Genomic DNA, 10,289 nt, shown 5'->3' on the forward strand with positions numbered 1-10,289 from the left:
CCCTGGGGTAGGGCTTCCCTGCCCAGGAAAAAGTGAAATGCTGCTCTCCATGTTTCAGAGGCTGTCTGAATCCAAGCCCCGCTCAGTCTTGGGCTGGAAGAGCTCAAGAGTGGAGGTTAGAGGCTTGCTCCAAGGAGACATGAGAGTGGATGCTTACCTGGAGCCGAAGAAGCGGGAGAGCCAGACCTCTGGTCGCTTTGCTTCTTGGGCCTGGGGAGGGGGTGATTTTGGAGATGGGAGGCTGAGACGGGCCCTGCCCCCTCGCAGGGGCCTGGAGATAGAACTGCCAGAAGGAACCCAGGTGTCCCAGTATATTCGCATTTCAGATAAATGATACAGATAATATTCGGGCTGTATTTATATGAAAAACTTTGTTTATCTCAAATGCAAATTTAGCCGGGAATCCACAAATTTTATTTGCTAAATCTGGAAATGCTAGGAAGCCACAGCAGGTTTAAGATGGAGGAGCTGTCGTGGCCCTGGGCCTAAGCACCTTAGCTCTGCCCTGTCTGGGAGGGTCCTGGAGTGAGCCTTCTTCTAAACTCTAGTCTCTCTCTACCCCAAGTAAATCTGGCAAGCAAGTTCTAAGAGTCTTCTTCCTCTGGGTATTCCATGTCTCAAGACCAGGGGCACTCTGCTATTGAGCAGGCTAAATCTCCATTCTGGGGTCTGGTGTGGAAGTACTTCCAGAAGGCAGGACAGAGGAGCAGCCGCCTGATGGTCAGACTAGGTGCCCACCTGAGTGCCTTCCTGGAAACCTACAAAACCTAAGTCAAGATTTTCGTGTTCTCTGAGTCTTCCAGTTAGTATTTGCCCCGGGTGGGGCTGGACCAGCCCAGGGCTTTGCCAAGAACACTCCACAGAGCCCACAAGCCCTGGGACCACTCTTTCCAGTAACCAGTTCAGTGATGACTGTGTCTGTTTATATGCACGCATGAGTGTGCGCGGGCATGCTAAGTCGCTTCAGTCGTGTCCAGCTCTCTGCACCCGATGGTCTGTAGCCCACCAGGCTCCTCTGTCCATGGGATTGTCCAGGCCAGAATACTGGAGTGGGGTGCCAGGCCCTCCTCCAGGGGATCTTCCCGACCCAGGGATTGAACCTGTGTCTCTTGTGCCTCCTGCATTGACAGGTGGGTTCTTTATCACTAGCGCCACCTGGGAAGCCTGTCTATTTATAAGCTGGACTTCTAATCCTGTCTGAAGACAGGATTCTTCTGCTCCTAGGATTGTTGGAGTCCATTGGACTAGTAGTTGTTCAGTCACTAAGTTGTGTACAACTCTTTGCAGCCTTGTGGACTGCAGCTTGCCAGGCTCCTCTGTCCTGGACTATCTCCTGGGGTTTGCTCAAACATATGTTCATTGAGTCTCTGATGCTATTCAATCATCTCATCCTCTGTCGCCCCCTTCTCCTCCTGCCTTCAATCTTTCCCAGAATCAGTGTCTTTTCCCATGATTTTGCTTTTTGAATCAAGTGGCCAAAGTATTGGCACTTCAGCATCAGTCCTTCCAGTGAATTTTCAGGGTTGATTTCCTTTAGGATTGACTAGTTTGTCTCCTCACTGGTTGATCTCTAAGGGACTCTCAAGAGTCTTCTCCAACACCACAATTCAAAAGCATCAGTTCTTCAGTGTTAAGCCTTCTTTATGGTCCAACTCTCACATCTGTGCGTGACTACTGGAAAACCCATAGCTTTGACTAAACAGACTTTTGTCAGCAAAGTGATGTCTCTGCTTTTTAACACAGTCTCCAGGTTTGTCATGGCATTCTTTCTAAGGAGCAAGAGTCTTTTAATTCCATGGCTGCAGTCACCATCGACAGTGATTTTAGGGGCCAAGAAAATAAAATGCACTGCTTCCACTTTCCCCCTTTTATTTGCCATGAAGTGATGGGACCAGATGCCACAATCTTTGTTTTTCAAACGTTGAGTTTTAAGCCAACTTTTTCACTCTCCTCTTTCAACTTCATTAAGAGGCTCTTTAGTTCCTCTTCACTTTCTGCCATTAGAGTGGAATCACCTGTATCTGAGGTTGTTATTTCTCCGGGCAATCTTGATTCCAGCTTGTAATTCATCCAGCCCAGCGTTTTTCAAGATGTGCTCTGCACATAAGTCAGATAAACAGAGTGACAGAGGACACAGAACAGCAGCCTGGTTCCAAGCTGGGAAAGGAGGACGTCAAGGCTGTATATGGTCACCCTGCTTATCTAACTTCTATGCAGAGCACATCATGCGGAATGCTGGGCTGGATAAAGCACAAGGTGGAATCAAGATTGCTGGGAGAAATAGCAATGACTTCATATAGGCAGATGACAACACCCTTATGGCAGAAAGCAAAGAAGAACTAAAGAGCCTCTTGATGAAAGTGAAAGAGGAGAGTGAAAAAGTTGGCTTAAAACTCAACATTCAAAAAACGAAGATCATGGCATCTGGTCACATCACTTCATGGCAAATAGATGGGGAAACAATGAAACCATTGACAGACTTTATTTTGGGGGGCTCCAAAATCACTGCAGATGGTGACTGCAGCCATGAAGTTAAAAGATGCTTGCTCCTTGGAAGAAAAGCTATGACCAACCTAGACAGCATATTAAAAAGCAGAGACATTACTTCACCAAGAAAGGCCCATCTAGCCAAAGCTATGGTTTTTCCAGTGGTCATGTATGGATGTGAGTGTTGGACCATAAAGAAAGCTCAGAGCCAAAGAATTGATGCGTTTGAACTGTGGTGTTGGAGAAGACTCTTGAGAGTCCCTTGGACTGCAAGGAGGTCCAACCAGTCCATTCTAAAGGAAATAAGTCCTGAATGTTCATTGGAAGGACTGATGCTGAAGCTAAAACTCCAAAACTTTGGCCACCTGATGCGAAGAACTGACCCATTGGAAAAGACCCTGATGCTGGGAAAGATTGAAGGCAGGAGGAGAAGGGGACAACAGAGGATGAGATGGTTGGATGGCATCACTGACTCGATGGGCATGAGTTTGAGCAAGCTCCAGGAGTTGGTGATGGACAGGGAAGCCTGGTGTGCTGCAGTACATGGAGTTGCAAAGAGCTGGACACGACTTTGAGTGACTGAACTGAACTGATGTAGCCTTCTAGTACTCCTTTCACAATTTTGAACTGGTCCGTTGTTCCCTGTCTGGTTCTGACTGTTGCCTCTTGACTCTCAGACACGTTTCTCAGGAGACAGATAAGGTGGTCTGGCATTACCATTTCTTTAAGAATTTTCCACAGTTTGTTGTGATCCACACAGTCAAAGGCTTTATCATAGTCAATGAAGCAGAAGCAGATGTTTTTTCTGGAATTCCCTTGCCTTTTCTATGATCCAGCAAATGTTGGCAATTTGATCTCTGGTTCCTCTGCCTTTTCTAAACCCAGCTTATACATCTGGAAGTTCTCAGTTCACACACTGGTGAAGCCTAACCTTGAGCATAACCTTGCTAGCACATGAAATGAGTGCAGTCATACAGTAGTTTGAACATTCTTTGGCATTGCCCCTCTTTGGGATTGGAATGAAAACTCTCTTTCCAGTCCCATGGCCACTACTAAATTTTCTAAATTTGCTGACATACTAAGTTCAGCACTTAAGACCATCTCTTAGGACTTTAACTAGCACAGCTGGAATTCCATCACCTCCACTGTTCACAGTGATGCTTCCTAAGGCCTACTTGATTTCATACTCCAGAATGTTTGGCTGTAGGTGAGTGACCACACCATTTTGGTTATTTGGTTCAGTAAGACCTCTTTGGTACAGGTCTTCCGTGTACTCTTTCCACTTCTTTTTAACCTTTTCTGCTTCTGTTAATTCCCTGCCATGTCTGTCCTTTATCGTGCCAGTCCCTGCATGAAATGTGCCCTTGGTATCTCCAATTTTCTTGGCGAGATGTCTAGTCGTTCCCATTGTATTTTTTCCCTCTGTTTCTTTGCACTGTCCATTTAAGAAGGTCTTATTCTCTGGAACTCTGCATTCAGTTGGGTGTATCTTTCCTTTTCTCCCTTGCCTTTCTCTTCTCTTCTGGGTTCTGAGCCCAGGAGCAACTGGCTGCCTTCAAGAGTCCGCTCCAGCTGCCATGCTGGGAAACGGCTGCAGGGAAGAGTGGGGTCCAGGACACCCCCCGACTCCAGCAGCAGACACCGCTGGGGTCTTGGGCTGACTCTGGATATACCTGAACCTCCAAGCCAACAGGTGAACCTGCCACCCCAGAAGGGAGAACTGGGGACAGATACCTGCTGTGACCTCCCATAGGCACATGGGGCCCGGAGCCAGAGTACAATCTAAACATTAAGAAGTCTAACTGAGTTCCCAAACTATTTGATATTTTCTATCCTCTTGCTTTTGTGATGATGAAATAGAAAATTACCTGTAAAGCTATGGCTTTTAAGTGGCTGGATGTTGGCAACATGTCACTGAATTTAATGCTTACTGCAATCTGGGGGTACTTTCATGCACCAGCAATATTAGAATAAGTGAAAAAAATAAAAACATCTATAATTCATAAATTAGCACAGACTTTCTCCATCAGACTCACTTTTCTTTCCTCATTTCAATATAATCATTAGTTAAGTTGTACGACCAAGATTTTCACATAATTTGTCTTCTAATATCATTAATAAAAAGAACCAAGAACTGAATTGTACTGAAGGAAATGTGAATGTATTTTTGTCAAAAATGTAAATTGAATATAAAAAGGAATAAATTTAAATTATTTGTCATGATTTCAAAAATTATTTTGCTTCTAAAAGTCAAAACTAGCTATTAAAATGAAGGGGCAAAACACATTTTAATTATTGCTTTGGTGGTTTAGTCGCTAAGTCGTGTCCGACCCTTTGAGAGCTCGTGGTGTAGCCCACCAGGTTCTGCTGGGCGCGGGATTCTCCAGGCAAGAATACTGGAGTGGGCTGCCGTTTCCTTCTCCAATTATTGAATTAATAGATAACTGAAATTTTAATTTATAGTTTTGAAGTTTAATTAAAACATACAAAGTAGTTTGATAAAAATAAAACTATTTGTGGTCCTCCTTGGCATTGTTCATCCGGGTGCCAACGTAAAGAAGTGGTATTTCACACTGTAGGTTATATCTAGACTTACATATATGCAAATTTGAGACTGCAGATTGTCTAATGTTACAATCTGTGCTGCTTAGCAACCAGGTAGCCCTGTGATGAGTGTTGTGTGCTTCTGTAAGTCTAGAAACACAAATCAAATATGAATACAAGTGAGAAAATGGACCCTGAGCAGTCCTGGGGAGTGAAACTTCATTAGGCTAGAATCCATTGCACTCCTGCTTAAAGGAGAATCTAACAAGTTAGCACATCTGTCTTTGCTCTTCTGAAGCTCTCTGATGCTCGAATCCTGCCTCCGCTCCCCAGCAGGGTCTGTCTCCAGCATTGTCTGGAGCCTGGCCACATACCTCTCTGGCACTCTAGCAATGACTTGCAGAGATAATGTGGGGATTATGGGGTCTAAATGGTGTCAGACTGGAGTGTATGTTTGCGGACGTGGTGGTCCTGCTCAACCAGATCGAAGCCCTGGATCACACGTGTTCTTAAGAAAGTGATGTGTGTGTGCGCACTTCTGCACACGCACGCTCAGTATGGGGGCCCTCTAAGTAAGGAGCCCTCTGAAGTGTTCCTCTGGCTCAGGTCTGCAGGCAGCACCACTTGAAGGATGGGCTTGTCATCACCTGAGATGCGGAAGCTGCAAATGAAGTAGGCGGGGAGGAGGTAGAAGGGAGTCAAGCAGGAACTGAGGCTTGAAAATATTGAGTTTGAGACATCTTTTAGTCACCCAGAGGAGGGTCTGCAAGCAGCTACGTGAATGAGTCTGGATTTGGGGAGGGACGGAGACTGAGAGAGAGCTGGGCTGAAGCAGAGAGTTACTGGCATGCGGTGCTCTGTGATGCCCTGTGACTGGACGGACCAGCAAGGGCAGAGGACAGACACAGAAGAGAGCGCCGGGACCAAATCCTGGGGCATCCACAGTATGGACAACAAGATAGGGGTCATCACTGAAAGTAAACCAGAGATAACAAGTATCGGCAATAGTCAGGAAGCGACAGTCAGAACCAGACACAGAACAACAGACTGGTTCCAAATTGGGAAAGGAGTACAGAAAGGCTGTATATTGTCACCCTGCTTATTTAACTTATATGCAGAGTACATCATGAGAAATGTTGGACTGGATGAAGCACAAGCTGGAATCAAGACTGCCAGGAGAAATATCAATCATCTCAGATATGCAGATGACACCACCCTTATGGCAGAAAGCAAAGAGGAACTAAAGAGCCTCTTGATAAAGATGAAAAATGAGAGTGAAAAAGCTGGCTTAAAACTCAACATTCAAAAAACAAAGATCATGGCATCTGGTCACATCACTTCTTGGCAAATAGATGGGGAAAGAATGGAAACAGTGACAGATTTTATTTTGGGGGGCTCCAAAATCACTGCAGGTAGTGATTGCAGCCATGAAATTAAAAGACACTTGCTCCTTAGAAGAAAAGCTATGACCAACCTAGACAGCATATTAAAAAGCAGAGACATTACTTTGCAGACAAAGGTCCATCTAGTCAAAGCTATGGTTTTTCCAGTAGTCATGTATGGATGTGAGAGTTGGACCATAAAGAAGGCTGAGTGCCAAAGAACTGATGCTTTTGAACTGTGGTGTTGGAGAAGATTCTTGAGAGTCCCTTGGACTGCTAGGAGATCTAACCAGTTAATCCTAAAGGAAATCAGTACTGAATGTTTACTGGAAGGACTGATGCTAAAGCTGAAACTCCAATACTTTGGCCACCTGATAAGAAGAACTGACTCACTGGAAAAGACCCTGAAGCTGGGAAAGATTGAAGGCAGAAGGAGAAGGGGACGACAGAGGATGAGATAGTTGGATGGCATCACCGATTCAATGGACATGAGTTTGAGCAAACTCCAGGAATTGGTGATGGACAGGGAGGCTTGACATTGTCACAAAGAGTTTGACACAACAGAGTGATGGAACTGACTGGCTACAAATATCAGAAAGAAATTGGAGACATTGGAACACTTGTTCATTGTCCATAGGAATGTAAAATAGTGCAGCAGCTATGAAAAATAGTAAGGTGACTGTTCAAAATATTTAAAATAGAATTACTATACATTGAAGCAATCCCACTCCCGGGTATGTACCCCGAAAAACTGAGAGCAGTGACTCAAAAAGAGGTCGCTACACCCAGGTTCATAAAAGCATTATTCACAGTGACCAGAAAGTGGGGACAGCCCACTGTCTGTCAGCAGACAAACGCAGACACAAAATGTGGCAGATCCATACAATGCAATATTACTCAGCCTTAAACACGAAGGAAATTCTGACATAAGTTTTCACAAGTTACGACGTGGATGACTCTCAAAGACGTTACACGAAGTGAAATGTCAGTTACTATCGGACAAGTACTGTATGATTCTACTCAAATGAGATACAGGTGTCTCCCACTTTTCAAAAGTCCACATTATGCCACTTTGCTTTTATGCAAGACCTGCGTTAGTATGCATTCTTGCTAATCAAAAGAAATCACGGTCACGAAAAAAGTGAAAACAGCACTCCCCAATGTTTCACAGCAGCCATTGTAGAGGCCGCACACAGTGAGCAGTGAGAGAGCCCCCACCAACCTCCTTCCCTGGGAGCGCTCTCGGCATCTCGGCATCCAGCCACCAGAGCTGCAGACTGTGTGTCTGAGCATCTGTGCTTTCTCTCCGTTTGTTTTGTGCATCCCTTAGCAAGATGCGTCCTGGGGTCATCGCGTCTTCGCTTTACACCATTTTGGCTTCTGACAGGTTTCGTAGGAATGCTCTGCTTTCAGACATCAGGGGATGTGCTTAGGGTTAGCCCAACTCACAGAGACAGAAAGTAGAATGGTGACCGCACAGGGCTGAGGACGGCAGGGTGGGGAGATTTTGTTAAACTGGGACAAGGTTTTAGTTCTGCAAACTGGAAAGAGTTCTGGAGGTGGAAGGTAGAGATGTTGTGCATGGTAAGGTACACGAATAAATACCACTGAACAGGACACGTAAACATGGGTAATATGGGAAATTTTATGTTATGCATATTTTACCAAAAATTTTAAAAAAAGATTTTTTAAAAAGAATTGGAGCTGAGATGAGGGACCAAGACACAGGGGAGGAACCGGTGATGCCCCTTTGGCTTGGGCATGGCTGGTTCCCACAGGTCTTCAGTGCAAAAACAATGCCCAGTTGTGGATGTGACTGGTGATGGAAGTAAAGTCCGATGCTGTAAAGAATATTGCATAGGAACCTGGAATGTTAGTTTCATGAATCAAGGTATATTGGAAGTGGTCAAACAGGAGATAGCAAGAGTGAATATCGACATTTTAGAGATCAGTGAACTAAAATGGACTGGAATGGGCAAATTTAACTCAGATGACAATTATATCTACTACTGTGGGCAAGAATTCCTTAGAAGGAATGTGGTAGCCTCATAGTCAACAAAAGAGTACGACACGCAGTACTTGGGTGCAGTCTCAAAAATGACAGAATGGTCTCTGTTAATTTCCAAGGCAAACCATTCAATATCACAGTCATCTAAGTCTGTCCCCCAAACAGTAATTCTGAAGAAGCTAAAGCTGAACAGTTCTATGAAGATCTACAAGACCTTCTAGAAATAACACCCCCAAAAGATGTTCTTTTCATTATAGGGGACTGCAGTACAAAAGTAGGAAGTTAAAACACCTGGAGTAACAGGCAAATTTGGCGTTGGAGTACAAAATGAAGTTAGTCAAAGGCTAACAGAGTTTTCCCAAAAGAACACACTGGTCATAGCAAACACCCTCTTCCAACAACACAAGAGGAGACTATACATGGACATCACCAGATGCCCAACACCGAAATCATATTGATTATATTCTTTGTAGCCAAAGATGGAGAAGCTCTACACAGTTGGCAAAGACCAGGAGCTGACTGTGGCTCAGATCATGAACTCCTTATTGCCAAATTCAGACTTAAACTGAAGAAAGTAGGGAAAACCATTAGACCATTCATGTATGACCTAAATCAAATCCCTTACAATTATACAATGGAAGTGACAAATAGATTCAAGGGATTAGATCTGATAGACAGAGTGCCTGAAGAACGATGGACGGAGGTTCGTGACATTGTACAGGAGGCTGTGATCAAAACCATCCCTAAGAAAAAGAAATGCAAAAAGGCAAAATGGTTGTCTGAGGAGGTCTTACAAATAGCTGAGAAAAGAAGAGAAGCGAAAGGAAAAGGAGAAAAGGAAAGATATACCCATTTGAATGCAGAGTTCCAAAGAATAGCAAGGAGAGACAAGAAAGCCTTCCTCAGTGATCAATGCAAAGAAATAGAGGAAAACAATAGAAAGGGAAAGACTAGAGATCTCTTCAAGAAAATTAGAGATACCAAGGGAACATTTCATGCAAAGATGGGCACAATAAAGGACAGAAAAGGTATGGACCTAACAGAAGCAGAAGATATTAAGAAGAGGTGGCAAGAATACACAGAAGAACTACACACAAAAAAGATCTTCATGACCCAGATAATCACAATGGTGTGGTCACTCACCTAGAGCCAGACGTCCTGGAATGTGAAGTCAAGTGGGCCTTAGGAAGCATGACTACAAACAAAGCTAGTGGAGGTGATGGAATTCCAGCTGAGCTATTTCAAATCCTGAAAGATGATGCTGTAAAAGTGCTGCACTCAATATGCCAGCAAATTTGGAAAACTCAGCAGTGGCCACAGGACTGGAAAAGATCAGTTTTCACACCAATCCTAAAGAAAGGCAATGCCAAAGAATGTTCAAACTATAGCACAATTGCACTTATCTCACATACTAGCAAAGTAATGCTCAAAATTCTCCAAGCCAGGCTTCAACAGTACATAAACTGTGAACTTCCAGATCTTCAAGCTGGATTTAGAAAAGGCAGAAGAACCAGAGATCAAATTGCCACCATCTGCTGGATCATTGAAAAAGCAAGCGAGCTCCAGAAAAACATCTACTTATGTTTTATTGACTATGCCAAAGCTTTTGACTGTGTGGATCACAACAAACTGTGGGAAATTCTTTAAAGAGATGGAGTACCAGACCATCTTACCTGTCTTCTGAAAAACCTGTATGCAGGTCAGGAAGCAACAGTTAGAACTGGACATGGAACAACAGACTGGTTCCAAACAAGGAAAGGATTATGTCAAGGTTTTATATTGTCACCCTGCTTATTTAACTTGTATGCAGAGTACATCACACGAAATGTGGCCTGGGTCAAGCACAAGCAGGAATCAAGATTGCCAGG

This window comes from Oryx dammah, unplaced genomic scaffold (assembly GCF_014754425.2).
Source record: "Oryx dammah isolate SB20612 unplaced genomic scaffold, SCBI_Odam_1.1 HiC_scaffold_14, whole genome shotgun sequence".
Lineage (NCBI taxonomy): Eukaryota > Metazoa > Chordata > Mammalia > Artiodactyla > Bovidae > Oryx > Oryx dammah.